This window comes from Lissotriton vulgaris, chromosome 4_1, assembly GCF_964263255.1.
Source record: "Lissotriton vulgaris chromosome 4_1, aLisVul1.2, whole genome shotgun sequence".
Lineage (NCBI taxonomy): Eukaryota > Metazoa > Chordata > Amphibia > Caudata > Salamandridae > Lissotriton > Lissotriton vulgaris.
In genome coordinates this window covers 1,601,457,096-1,601,472,146 of record NC_141691.1, presented here as the reverse complement: position 1 = coordinate 1,601,472,146, position 15,051 = coordinate 1,601,457,096, and the positions used below count along the sequence as shown (strand labels likewise).

The window sequence follows — 15,051 nt, the reverse complement described above, 5'->3', positions numbered from 1 at the left end:
ACAGTAGTTTCAACAATTCGGAATCAACACAGGCTGTAAATGAAACGTACATTAGTGTGGTTTGGCGTGTCTACAAAGAAATTTTTTGGCCGACATTTATTCATATTCTTTTTTCAGTAAGCACAGAAATGCATCATCAGGTGATGGGACGGGATAATCAAATGTAGTACTAGCACAAAAAAGGGGTATGTGTTGACGTTTTGACCATACTTATTGCATAGATGGTAACTTACAACCTCCGCTTGCCGGTCTTCTACAGGACAAGGGGTAGCAGGAAAGGTAACTAATATCTGGCGCCTTGTAGTGGCAAACCAGGTCACAGCTCCCGATGCTGGGCAGTCCGCATGGAAATGTGGGTGCAGCATAAAGACTACACAGCGTCGGGAGCTGTGACCTGGTTTGCCACTAAAGGGTGCCAGATATCGGTTGCCTCGCACACTACCCCTTGTCCTGAACAAGACCCGTTAGTGGAGGATTTAAATTACCCTCTATGCAAAATGTCGGGCTAAACTGTCGACAGGTACCCCCCCCCCCTTCTAACCCCCCTGCCCCCTTCCCCCCTCCAATCCCCCACCACCGCTACTGGGCCTGTACTACATTAGATTATCCCGACCCATCACCGGATGATGCGTTTCTGTGCTTACTGAATAAATGACCAATATATTGCTTTGTAGACAGGCCAAACCACACTGGTGTACATTTCATTTACAGCCGGTGTTGATTCCGAATTGTTGAAATTACGGTCTTTAAAATTGCCTTTGAGGTTCTTCGCTCTCATTTACTCCATACACGAGCACCTACCTTTGCACCCTTTCCCTCGAGTTACCTCCCACTTTGATATACTGTCAACATGGTAATGTTTTTGTCATCAGATAATATATACAAACGAAGTTCTCTACTGCAAATATAGTGCTTGTATCTTTTTTCTCTTCGGTGCATACTCAAGAGTATTCATTTTTCCCATGTATTAATTACAACTTTATAAATAAATTAATAAATGTGCTGAATAAGTGTCTTAGCAGCATATTTAATTAAAGAAGATTTTTTTTCCCTAGCGTGTCCGGGAAAAACGTTGAAACCCATTTGTTTTTCTTATGATGCATTTAAGAAGGGCAAGAAAACTGCTTTTTTCTGCATGCCTTTGACTTTTTTGTATCAAAAGAATTGCAATGAAGAATATGGGGCTGGATCCTTTTCAATGAGAAAACTAACACACACGTTTCTGTACAAATTAGCTGTTATTTGTACAACATAACCAAAAGCAACACACTACAAAGGTTATTAATAAATATTAGGTCTGGATTATAAGACTTTTCAAAGCTTTTTTATGTTGTGTCACTGGAAAGCACAACCATGAAAGTAAGAACAGTGGGGTGTGTAGTATTTGCAGTGGAAGGGAATGGCCAGGGTGATTCAACCTCCAGGTCACAAAGTGACAGGAGCAGTTCACTGCTACATCAACACCACTTTTCTGCCAACAGAGGTTCATATGTAGTAGCAGCTGCTAAATAACGCAGTGAATTTGTATTCATACATGTGCAATTTCTCCATCCAAAAGGAAACGCAAGCTCATGCTTCCTGTGGTGAAGTTCAGAATAATTTTGACTCATTCAGAGTGATATTAGCATAATGCTGCTCTCACAGATGCGAACAAATATTTCGAAAACTAAAAATAGTGGTGAATGTTATTGGACTTATTTTACAGAAGGTTAATTGATAGAACATTTCTTGTTTTTAGTCACTGTACAGTATACATTTGGTATAACGTGATAAAACCGTGCTTGTGCGACCTTAAGATTTAATTGTGTACCTTAATGGCACATGCATGGTAACATCAAAGTACAAGCAAGTAGTAGGTAACAAAAGGACATACAGGGAAAACCTAAATGTACGTACATGAAGAGCCGTAAGGCATTAGAAGGTACAAGGAGAGGTATATGCAAGTACTATCGCATGGTACATACAAGATCAGCCCGATAGTTTACACAGTTAATACCACAAGGCACATTGATGAAGGACCTAAAGGTGCATACAAGCATAAATGAAAGCCGAATATAAATGCAATCGAAATGTTCACACAAATTCAACCATAGCTTAGCATAAGTACAGCCTTAGCATACGTACGTACATGGTACACACAAATATAACTTCAAGGCTAAAGGTAAAAGCAGGCACTGGTGACCCTCAAGGTTTTGAACAGGCACAGGACCAAGCTGGTATTGCATAGTGTCTGGTGCACACAAACTAAAAATCTTTCCAAGTGGTTGGCACCTTCGGCCTATCCAGTACATAGTTACTTAGGCTGTGTCGAAGCTACTCCAAATAACAGTGACCAGTAGGTAACTGCTCCTTCTCAATACGTTGATCACTAAACAATCAACACGAAAAGCAAGTCTACATGTAACAGCAGCAGGACTTTCAGGATGTGGATGTGGAATATCACCCGAGAGAGACGTTTGTCAGAACTTGAATACTCACTCATTCACTTACATGTTTTGCTCAGGCTCCTGCTCCAGAGATCTGTCTGTAACCTACAAGTTAACCATACCTTAACTGTACCTGTTCTGTGAACAAAGAAATCTTGTACAACTCTACCCTACTGGATCTGTTCTGCAGGCAATAGAAGGTTTCTCTTGCTCCCTTCCGTGAGAGAGATGAAGCAGGTTTTGCTACTCTCTTGCTGAACTTGTTGTGCGAGGAAGTATTCTGCTGTCCTAGCTGTACTAGGCCTCTGAAGGAGGGAAGATTATGTTTTTGCACAAGATGTACCCGTTCTATGAATTGGAGTGTTTCCACTGCTGTTGTCCCATCTTATTAAAAAAGGTCCTTTTGAATGTCCTTGCACAACATGCCTAATCCAGTAAGTGGCTGTTGTACCTATGGCAAAAACTAGTTGTGGGGCTCTGATTCAGAGAACCTTGGTTTCAATCACCGCTTCCCAGCTTTACCCAATTAGTTTTCTTCTCTCAGCCTCTTTTTCCGTGATCATCACATTTAAGAGCATCCTGAAATAATTCAGTTCAGGATGTGCCCTGTGCAAAAACTTCTATTGTATTTGACTTAATATACCATAATGTTGCTACATCTATAACAAAAAAAAAAGGTGTGGAATAGGAAGCACAAAACAACTGACTTACTTCTTGGGTCACAAATAAAATTGTCATCAGGGCACAAGGAGGAACAAATGTTATACCGTCCCATGCCATGCACATTGTCTAATCAGAAAACATGATATGAATCCTGGCCTCCAAGCTTGACCAAACTGTTTAGTCCTAGGCAAATACGTTTCTTTGTGGATAACCTTACCTAAACTAAGGAACCCATAACTAGGAGACTGCACAGCCAGTGAACAGTAGTACTCACATATGTAGACCAGCGCTAGATGTGGTACCCACTGATAAAGCAATACCTCCAGCAAATTCTGCCATTTTAGCAGACAGCACTTTGCATGCTAGGGGTTTGATCCCAAAGTAACATGATAAAAGCAAAACGCCATGCCCCACAATGTAACACCTTGTTGGCTGGATAAAACAAAATTGTTGATGGTGTTTTGCATCATAGTACTGGTAGTAGCAAACCGCAGAAATGTAAAACGCAAAATAAAATGTTGTCCCAGGCTTTCTTTCTCGTAGGCAATTACAGGTTAAACAGCCCAGTGGGTGAGAGGGCAAAGAAAGCCTTTCAGATGCAGATCACAGTCTCTCTCTGCTAATGAGCTTACATTAACACTCCCTGCCAAACTGGCAAAAGACTTTGTTTACCGACCTACTCGAGCAGCACCATTTAAACCTGTCTAGAGACACAGAGACAGGTCTAAAATTCCTGTCACTCCTCTTACCGAGCACATCATGGGCCTAAAGGTTGGTGTATCATGTGTTGAATGAGAGCAGCACATGCTCCAGGTGCTGCCTCGCCAGCGTCTTACCCATCTCGGCTATCATGGCTAGGAATAATTAGGCTTTATTCAGTCCTGATGATGATCCCTGTAACCCTCTAATGGGATCGAAACGCCGTTGACAATTACTACACCATATACTGTGTTGTGTATTAATCACTATAACTCAAGTAATGGTGTGAATGTGAATTCTGTTATTGCTATATGCACAGAATATAATAGCTTTTGCCTAAAAACCTTTTTCTACTCTCTATCCACTCTGCTAACCATGACAATTTGTAAACGTTTGGGCACAGGCTTGTGCCCATCTCCAAGAAATAGTTGAAGGTATCTTTCTAGAAATTGTGTTAAAAATTAAATATTAGACCTCTGCCCGGCTGGGCAAGTCAATATAGTTTCCATTGTGTCTATATTTATCTCTTGAGTACATTCTTTCCTTGCATAGGACCACTGTTGCTTTCACTCGCCTCACCAGGGCTGCCAAAGCAGACAGGTATAGTCCTGAAAGAGTAATGCCTATGTCTTAAGCTACATGCAAACTAGGTTCAACGATGTACAGTTTGAGGTTGTAACCATAAGTATATGTGTGCACACCATACATGTTATTAGTGTTTTATAACGTTCAATTTGCCATGGAAGTAGCATTACAGCACTTATGGTAGTCAAAGAATGACTACCCATATGGTTCCATGTTTTATCACAGAAAAAACCCCGTGTCAGCTTGTCAGTAGAGCGTATGCTGTTAACGTGTCAGCTTCAATGAGCTGTGGGTGAATGCTCAAGTAAATCAGTGATACTGAAAGTTCTGCCTGGGGCCGCACCTTTACAAGTGGGTCCCTGATCAACAGCAGCACTGGGCTGCTATACACTGAAATCAGCACTAACATTAAAAAGATGTTTAATATAGAGGGAAGCCTTTATTTAAGGCTTAATTTAAGTTTGAAAGAGTAAGTTATTAGGGAGTCCTGCACCACTCAATGTTAGGAACACCTTCATTTTCAAAGCTATCTTGCAGCAAAAGTGTAAAAATATGTGAACAGCTCTTGAAAATTAAAAAAAAAGTATTAATTCCACACAATATGGTGAAGTGGGGCAGCAAGGACTAATCTCGGGCATTCTGGTTTCACATTGTGCAATTTAGCCACTAGATGTATATATTTCACTTCCCTCCCCTCCCCTTCCCAATCTCCACCCTGCTGGCATCAATGAGGCCCGCCTCACATCACAGACATAACTTTGAGGCTCTTGAGAAAATGTTTGTAAGTACCCATGATATAGATAAACCTTGGCAAACCAGCAGTAGAATACGGTACACGTTGGGGGAACAGTGGTAGTGCAGAAGAGGAGGGAGGGTGCTACAGTGTCAGGTGTGGGGTGGTGACAGGGCAAGAGTCCTAAAAAAAAAAAAAAAAAAAAGTGGGGGGGACGCTGTCACCGGAAGTGACGTCACGACAGGACGTGACGTCACGAATGGTGGCTTGCACCATCGGGCTCATTACGACCCAGAAATTTGTGACAAGTTTCATACCATGTCTTCCAAAAACGTATTCAAGTTCAATGTATTTTGCGGTTAGCCTGTGGTTAAACGATCGAGGACTCTGGCCATAACTTTGACGTGTTGGGGGTCCTAACAACTGTTGTCTGTGATTGTGCTGGCAGAGCTTTGCAAGTGCAGGAAAGGAGAGAGGGGAGTTGGATGACCCCTGCAGGAGGTGATGTAGTAACGACGTTCAAACCGCACTGTCTTAATGCAGTGGAGGATGTAAAAAGTGTTTGCGGTAGAGGAAACGATCTCGTCCCAGAGAGGCCAAAGAGTGAAGTCCAGCTGTTTGGCAGGGGGGACGGTGTCCCCCCGGTAAAATAAGTGGGGGGACGCCGTCCACCCGCGTGTTCCCCAACTCGAGGCCTGGGTGGTGTAGTGGGGAAGGTCATGAGAGGAGGCTTAAAGGAAGGGCCTGGGCAGCGATGACAGTGGCAGAGGTGCAACAGAGGGTTTCAGGTTTGGGAACACTCCACAGTTGGTCTGAGATTCTGGGTGGTTACCCTGCAACATGAAATAAGGGTGTGTTACTGCTACAACGCATCTTTTACAACGTAATGCTGTTACAACGCAGCTATTACATCGCAAATACCATTACAATGCATGCCATTACAACGCATGGCATTACATAGCAGATGCTATTACAACGCATACCATTACATCGTAAGTATTTAATTTTTTTTTAATTTTATTTAATATTTTATAATTGATTTAATTATTATTAATTATAAAAAAATATTTATTTCGTTTTTAAATATTATAAATTAAATATATTAATTTAAGTATTTTTTTAAATAAGTATGAGTATAGGAGTATATGTTTTGGGGTACTGTTGTATATGTTTTGGGGTGTTTGGGTATTTTTAGGTTTTAGGGCAGGGTTTGGGTTTTGGGGTACAGGGGTGTTTTTAGGTTTTAGGGCAGGGTTTGGGTTTTGGGGTACAGGGGTGTTTTTAGGTTTTAGGGCAGTGTTTGGGTTTTGGGGTACAGGGGTGTTTTTAGGTTTTAGGGCAGGGTTTGGGTTTTGGGGTACAGGGGTGTTTTTAGGTTTTAGGGCAGGGTTTGGGTTTTGGGGTACAGGGGTGTTTTTAGGTTTTAGGGCAGGGTTTGGGTTTTGGGGTACAGGGGTGTTTTTAGGTTTTAGGGTAGGGTTTGGGTTTTGGGGTACAGGGGTGTTTTTAGGTTTTAGGGCAGGGTTTGGGTTTTGGGGTACAGGGGTGTTTTTAGGTTTTAGGGCAGGGTTTGGGTTACAGGGGTGTTTTTAGGTTTTAGGGCAGGGTTTGGGTTTTGGGTACAGGGGTGTTTTTAGGTTTTAGGGCAGGGTTTGGGTTTTGGGGTACAGGGGTGTTTTTAGGTTTTAGGGTAGGGTTTGGGGTACAGGGGTGTTTTTAGGTTTTAGGGCAGGGTTTGGGTTTTGGGGTACAGGGGTGTTTTTAGGTTTTAGGGCAGGGTTTGGGTTTTGGGGTACAGGGGTGTTTTTAGGTTTTAGGGCTGGGTTTGTTTTTTGGGGTACAGGGGTATTACGACTTTATATAAATTAAATTAATTTTATTTAATTTAATTACATTAATAGCTATATTTACAATTATTTATTTAATTGTATTAATAAACGATTATAATTAAATTATATTATTTAAACATATTTAATTAATTAAATTCTTTTAATTATATTAAATATAATTATATTATGTATTATTTATAATTTAATTAAATTATAATAATATTTATTGTAATTAATTACATTATATTATTTACTATTTATAAATTTTTTATATTTCATTATTTATATTATTTTAAATATATTAAATTAATATCAATTTTAATATTAATTAAATTACTATAATTAAATTAATTACTGTTTTAAAAATGTTATATTACTTTTTATTAATTTAAATTAATTTAATTAACTTTATTACATTTTTTTTTAAAAAGATATACTTACCTATACTTACGATGTAATGGCATGCGTTGTAAAAGTATCTGCTATGTAATGCCATGCGTTGTAATGGCATGCATTGTAATGGTTTTTGCGTTGTAAAAATCGCGTTGTAACGGAATACGTTGTAAAATAACGCGTTGTACTGACACCAATCCGAAATAAGATATTCACTCATTTGCTAATGAAGGTGCAGGTACGCAGAAGAGGCAGGCAAACATTTCGCTATGCACAGAAAATATTTAGAGTGCATGCTCGCCGATCAGAAAATATTCAGCAGGAGAAGGTGACACGTGTGTATATATATTATATGTACACACACACACATATATTCATATCCACACACACATACATGTGCAGCACGAATTACATATGTAGGCACACTGTGAGAAAACGTATAAGGAGCCCATGAGCAGCAACATAAATACAAAATGAATGCAAACAAACGGAAACATAGGTAGAAGCCACGCGTGCGCAGCAATAGAGCTTAAACAGCTCCATAGGTACACGCTTGACATACATACAGGCACAGCATGAGGGAAGCACCGAGTTCCTGGTCTGTTCTGGAAACAGTGGCTGACATTTAAGTGATGCGTGGTCAGACCACACTGTTCCTTGGGTGTCATGATATCATGTATCCCAACAATAAACATCACCCACATTTTGGCGTACGCGCACATGGAGTCCAACTGCCCCTGGCCTATTTGATAAATGGACCACCTGTTGGCTCGCACCACAGGTGCTGCCAGACATAAGCCACCTGTCAAAGCGAGCTATGAAATAAATCGAGCAGAAGCCTTCTCGCCACCTGGAGCCGTACATTACACTCTGGAAAGAAGCTGGACTGCCCCGCGGGCCTAGTCACTGAGACCTCTCGCGCGACTGCTAAACCCAACTCGATCGCTTCCCAAGTCTGCATCTGTATTCCCAGCGCGCGCCGCTTCCCACAGGGCAGCCGCATGACTAGCAGTGTACACCGCACTGCTCTCCGGCGTTCCCAGGCACTTGCAAACAAGATTAGCTGAGGCTAAGCAAACACACGCATGCCACTGCCAAGAAGCTAAAAAGACTACTCCGGTAACCGAGGGGCACATTTTGTTATATTTTCCACTTAGCTTGTTTTATACAGTCGCAGTGTGACGCATGATTCTAAGAAAACGATGGTGTGCTGCTTTCACCACGACTGCCTAGTTAATTACACAGCACTTCACATGTCCGTACTGCCAGGGCCACTAGAATCATGCAGCAGGAGAGGTCCAATAATACAGCATATTTTGTGGTAGTATTACCATTCCAAAATATAGAAATAGCACTGTGTAGGTAAAGGTTGCACCTCATTAGTACCAGTTTAATACCCCCAAATAGCAAAACACAACAGAAAACCGACCAGTTAAGGTTTGGAAGGGGCCTTCTGCTAAGCAGCAACATGCGTCGCAGCATTTTAGTAACTTTTTATCTGTTTTAACTAGAAACAATTGTTTGTTAAAATCTGTAGATCATGCAGCAGAAGATGGATTATGTGGCAAATGCAGCAAATTCACACAATTCCAGTGGCCCTGGATATAGATTGTTTCTATCCGCTCTCAATACTTAGCAATACGAGGACTTCAGGTGATGAGAAATTAAGTAATTTGCCTGGAATCACATTATATCAGGTTTCTACAACGAGTAGCTCGTGAGCTACTAGCAGCTCTTCAGCTACCTGTGAGTAGCTCTCCTGTGTGCAGCGTAAAACAACTAAATTAGAAGCTTGTGCTTGGTTGAATTAATACATGTGTACCAAAATTAAAAAGCAGGTTATTTGAAACGGAAATGTGTGTATTGTCAGAGCTCATACGCTGATGTGTGGAGAAGAATCTTGAAGTTGATATGTGAATGCTAAGAGCCAATCTGGGTTTCAGAGATTAATTACTAACATTATTAATACAATGCCTGTGGCTTGCATCTACACTGTTATCTATTCCAATGTAGAGGTATTCCACATTCACAAAGCATCTTTATTTACTGTAAGCAACAGGTGCCTGATGCACTGCTGATAACATTTGCCTATGGTGACTACTAATGTAATATAAATCTAACTTAATAACAAATACATCTCTAATAATATGTGTAGCTCTGAAGTATATTGAACATAAGTACATTTTATTACAGAAAAGACCGGAGATCCCTGCATTATATAGACATGTGCTGGAGAGGCAGATATTCGCTCTCAGGTCTCCCATAACTACTGTCAACAATTTAGACCAGAGGTTATTAACCTGTGGTCTCAGGACCCGTGGGGTTCTGTAAGGCCTACTCATGGGGTCCACAACGATTCTACAAAATTCATTATTATTAAAATACATTAAAATGAATAAAAAATATATACAAATAGGGAAGCAAAATGGAAAATGTCAGAACCTCAATATTTGCTTGTGAATGAATGCAACATATTTAAATATTTGACCATTTGTTTGGTGTGTACTTGTTTCTGTTTTTAATGCATTTTCTTTGAAGTTCAAATCATAGAAATTGCTTAGGCCAGGGGTACCCCAGATTCCAGTAGATTCCCTGGATTCCAGTAATGATTAGGTGGGAGTCCACAGATGTCAAAAGGCTAAGAACCGTTGATTTAAACAGTAGAGCATATCTCCTCCCAAGTGAAATGTTTTTATTAAATGTAAGAGTTGTGACACCTATGCAGTGGGTGGTATGCTTAATTCCCCTCAACTTAACCTGCGCTTTAGGTTACAAATGCAGGATAAGGACAAGAATGCACAATTCACTTTCTCATTAGACTACGGTTTTTTAATTGAGGAATAACACTTAAACTTCATGGTTGGACTATTTGTTGACTATTTGTATGCTATATTGGCGCACTGCTTAAGCACCTTCATGGTTTTAAGAAAATGCTCTCTGTTATGAGAGGTCAGTGAGAGCGTCTTCCTAAGCCGAAACCTTTGCACACTATTTGCATGAAGGCTGTAACATCAAGGACACGAGGAGTACACATTGCTCTATGAAAGCAGACAGCTGCTTTGTGACCTATAGGTCCCAGGTTCGAAAGACTGCAAGGCCAGCTCAGGTCTCCATTAAACTGATTAATAATGGCCCGTTATTTAACCAGCTTTGAGGTGATAAAACTGCAGGATGGAGCACTTATGTGAAAATAGATTATTACACTAATGCATGCTTGATTTCTAAGGTCACCAGTGTTTCCGGGTTTTACATCTTGTGTTGCAACTCTATTTCTTTTATAAATGTGCAGTCGTCATGCAGCTCCTAAAACTGTCTCAGAGACAGTTTCCGTCCAGTGTTTTCAGACAACATAACTAAGATACAGATATGATGAAGATCTTCAGAAGAGGGAATAAACCTCTAAGTAATTAGTTTTTACTGCTGTGAATTAAAAACACACAACTATCACATCAAACTTCCCTCAAATTAACACCATCACTTACAACTCAGAAGTTCAAAGGGTAACTTGGAACCTCTGAATAATAAAAAATATATAGTGCTCACCATGGACAAATTCCAGCATACTTCAACAAAGCTTTCTACAATGCGCTGCCAAAAAACTAATCTTGTTCCGCCCTGGAAATCACAAAATCTTGGTGGCTGGTTAATATTTAGAATGAGGTGGCACAAGGATATTGCAACAGCTTTGAAATACAACGGCTCCTGGAAAGAGAGACAGTGCAGTACACGACCATGTGCCTAGTTCACAAGACATTGTCTGGTCACACTCTTGCATCACTCTCCTGGGTTCACCAGCTATGCCAGGCACCTAGAGGTTGAGGTCAGCCACATTTAAATCTATGTGCTATCTGACCAGCAAGAGTCCGAAAATTAAGAGACCACGTTGAGGATACACAATCTTGAAGGCTCTCCAGTACCTCAGACTCGAGAGTGACTTAGAAAAATTCCAGAGACAACTGAGAATACTTCTCCCATGTTTCAATTCGAGTAGGAGATGCACCTGTTCATTGTGTGATCTTTCTCCTCTGATCTACCTCGTGTATGCAACATTGACGATTCTCCCTCTTTATCCTTTCCAAGCCTTCCCTCTTACCCAGCTAGCCATATGTGAAAAACAGTCTTTCCACCAAGTCCCAAGTACTGATACATACCATTGTCTCAGTTTACCAATGCTGTAGTTTTGAATAAACAATACTGGCACATGCAATTATATGTGAGGTTCTATGGGATACATCATATCTTCTTGCATCTGTGGAACTTAACTGCAATCCCTCTACTCAAAGAGATGAGATGGGCACCAGTAGTGCGCACCACTTTACAAAACCCAAAATAAAAAAAATTAAAAAAGCGATCCTGTGGGCAAGAGCACAGACAAGAATGGGCAAAATTCAACAAATTTGGAAAATCTTCATATAAAACAAACACTACCCTCCACTCATACATATGCTTCTTGTGTGTCCTGCACAACACATTACAGCCTGTAGAAACGTGCAAGCAGCAGCCAATGATCCTCATTGACAGACCTCCTACACATTCTCTAGAGTGGGATTATGTGCTTTGCTAAATATAGACGCCGTCACCTGTGACATGGTGACTGGGCTGCTGTTTGCTTCAGGACGTTAACAGATTTATCCAGTGCGGCAGTCTCCCGCAAGCTCTGGCCAGACAGATATGAAAGTATTTTTACTTTTAAATTAAATATGGCACACGAGCCTTGAACCACTTATAACAGACTGTATTCTTTTCAGTTGCTGCTTCAAATGTCTTTTTTAATCAAACTACTGCAGACCAGAGTGGACATACCCAGGAACGTTACTAGAGGATGCTAGCAACACAAACTCAGCATACATGCCCATGCATTTGCTGTTTGTGAACGATCCATTTCCTGGCAAAAAAAAAAACGCACCATTACTTCTTACACACCACATAAAATATTTCATAGCATCCTCATCACAACAGCATTGTCTAGAAACCTTGATGTACTTTTCAAACCTACTATGCATCTTAATTCCTTCAGAACAACCACAGCTTCAGTTGCTAGGTACCAACTACTGAGCATCTGCAAAATCCAACCTACCATCCCCTTCCATACTGCCAAAACCGTGATCTTGCAAGCCGGACAAATGCAACAGTGTATAACTAGGTCCCCTAGTACTATGTCCGCTCATTCGAAAAGGGAACACATTTCACCAGTAGGTCTCTATCACTATCCTAGGAATAACCCTACCACTTACTGGATGCCTATCTACCCAAACAGTGACCTGTTTAAAGTATTCTAAGCTGTGACTGCCTAGCCAGTAACATTATCCTGTACTGACACTTCCTAATGGCCCCCTAATCTTTACACTACCCATCAGACACTTCTATCCACCCGAAAAACCATAATAAAGGACTTTAAGCTTGCAGTATTTTTACTTGCTTAGACCTTATTAATGGAACTGAATCAATATTAACTTCCACTACATCACCCCGCTACTCACTTTTAAGATCAGGTTTAAAACCAGTGCTTAATTTGAGCCGGTTGTTTCCGGTGCTCGGCACCAACAAATAATTGTCAACACCGGCAATTATGATAGTGCGCCACATGGAGGTGCTATTTTTCTATTTTCGTGATCAGCACACCAACATTTGTTTACTACTTCAATGCATATTAAAAATTACTAATACCTGCTGCCCAGGAATTTTTCTTATAGAATTGGAGGCCTGGAATATTCTGAACTGTCACACTTGTAGGAGTGTGATGGTCTGTAGTTGAGTTAGGACTGTCACTGGCAGCGGGAATGGGTGGTGCAAGCTGCAGTGGCCTCCTGACAAGGGCTTCAGCACTTATTTTTCAAATTAAGCACTGCTATAAAAAAAAAAACATTCTCAAACAAGATTGGCCAATCCTTCATCACAATCCTAATTTCACCCTTCAGTCTCCTCAATTACATTATAAACATTCACATTTCAAGATAAATTAACGTATTGTTTGCAATGCCCTGCATCGCCACACATGAGCAGTGACATTATCTTGTTCACTTCAGCCACCAACCAATTTACTTACGTACTAAAAATAATGTTGCTACATACATTCGTTCCTGTTAAAATAATGCACGTATTCGTCCAATCAAAAAAACGTCAATTACTACAATGGTCAAGAGAATTAGACTAGAATCCTCAGTCACAGCGTTTTTCCGGAGATGGGACTGTATGGTCTCGAAAACATGTTCAGGACCCCACGTCTGCTTTTAATGTGGGGGGGTTATCTTACATAACAAAAAATAGATTCCAATTAGACAGATACACCATGAAGTCAATGTTTTGGGTTTTATGTATAACTCTGACCCTCAACCCAATTACTTCAAAGTTATGTTTAAACATCTAAACAAGTGAACACACAAAGGAAGAAACCTCGTTGTTACCATTTCCGTCCATTGCCACTCATCTTTTCCAACACCCTTTTCAACGTTTTAGTAAGCCTTATTCTGCACACTTTAAATGTGAACACAATCCAAGCAACCCTCAATAGGGTCTCCACTCAAAACACCTGCATTCACTGCTGAGATACAGGCACTGCCATGTGCGTCCACCGAAGTGATCCAAAATATATATACTGCGCCACTGACACTACAACACTTGAATAAATCGGCATTCGTTCAACAGGACGCTCTATTCTGCCGCCCTTAGAAAAGAAGCCTGGACACTCATTCAGGGGTGTTAGACATCTTAATTCTATTATCAGTCTGTCTCTACCCTTCCTGACCCCAATTTTCAATGAATGCGTATTTCACTCATGTGTGAATGAGGTCCCGAGCACCTGCGAGACTGCAGCAGGCGAGTGCACCCAACACTTTTGCACTGCCTGCTGTTCCAAACTCCAATAAACGCTTCCCTTCAGTGCCTCGACTCTAGCTCCACATTCGTGGTACTGCCAGTGAGCAGCATGTCAAACGCCGGCCACAAAAAGCACACGAGGGCAAGACCTTTAGGCCCCTGCCGGCAGCGCCCCTCCGGGTGGCCCGAGCGCCGCACCCGCAGGGCGAGCCCGGCTCCGGCCGCTCTTATCTGCAGGGTGCACAATAGCTGCATTGATAAGACTCAGACAGAAACTGGCTCTGACAGCACGCACCGTGACCCGGCGCGCGCACGTACGCAAGCACGTACTCACGCAGCCCGCGCTGGCTTCCGCTGTACCTCAGACAATCCCGACTATCCTTAGCTTCTGGTTCCACTGGAAGGGCGCTCAGTCCCAATGTAGTTGAAAACCGCGCAGTCCGGCGTCTGCACCTTCCGCCTTAGTTTGTGATGACACCCTCTCACCCCGACCATCTGCCGAGACAAGTCCTGCGGCGCCGCGCTGCGCCCCGGCTGGGTGGGGTTGCCCTATCCCGGTGTCTCCTCAGAGGCTGGGGTGCGACGAGAGGCGAGGATAGGAGCTCCGAGACCTCTCAGCAAAAGTAACCTGAGATTTGGAGAAAACGCCGCTATAAAGAGGCGAAAGGGGAGGCGCCAGGAGGAGGTAGGAGGGCGCGGGTCCGGGCAGAGGACCAGTGACTTGTGTTACTTCTCACAACTCCCTGTAATCCCAGGGGTCCCCTCCCCCCTCCAGCCCCACAGCAGGACTCAGAGAGGCGCAGCGGCAACACCCCGAGGACGCTTTTTACTACCCAAGAGGGCCATTTCCTTCTTGGAGACACTCCTTCTTGGGAAGTCCGAGATGCAGACAACGTGTTAATGTTGG

At 41.9% G+C, this 15,051-nt stretch overlaps 1 protein-coding gene across 5 annotated transcripts in view; it reads right to left on the bottom strand.

Moving 5' to 3' along the window:
- SULF1 (sulfatase 1) overlaps positions 1-14,769 on the bottom strand; it is a 290,367-nt gene extending 275,598 nt beyond the window's left edge. For 3 of the 5 annotated variants that reach the window (XM_086965850.1, XM_086965854.1, XM_086965853.1), the window contains exon 1: positions 14,505-14,769. The gene's annotated coding sequence lies outside the window, so the exon portion shown is untranslated. Of the gene's footprint in view, positions 1-14,474 lie in introns of all 5 variants that reach the window. The other 2 variants (XM_086965851.1, XM_086965852.1) reach the window with 2 other exon arrangements.
- Positions 14,770-15,051: the final 282 nt, after the last annotated feature.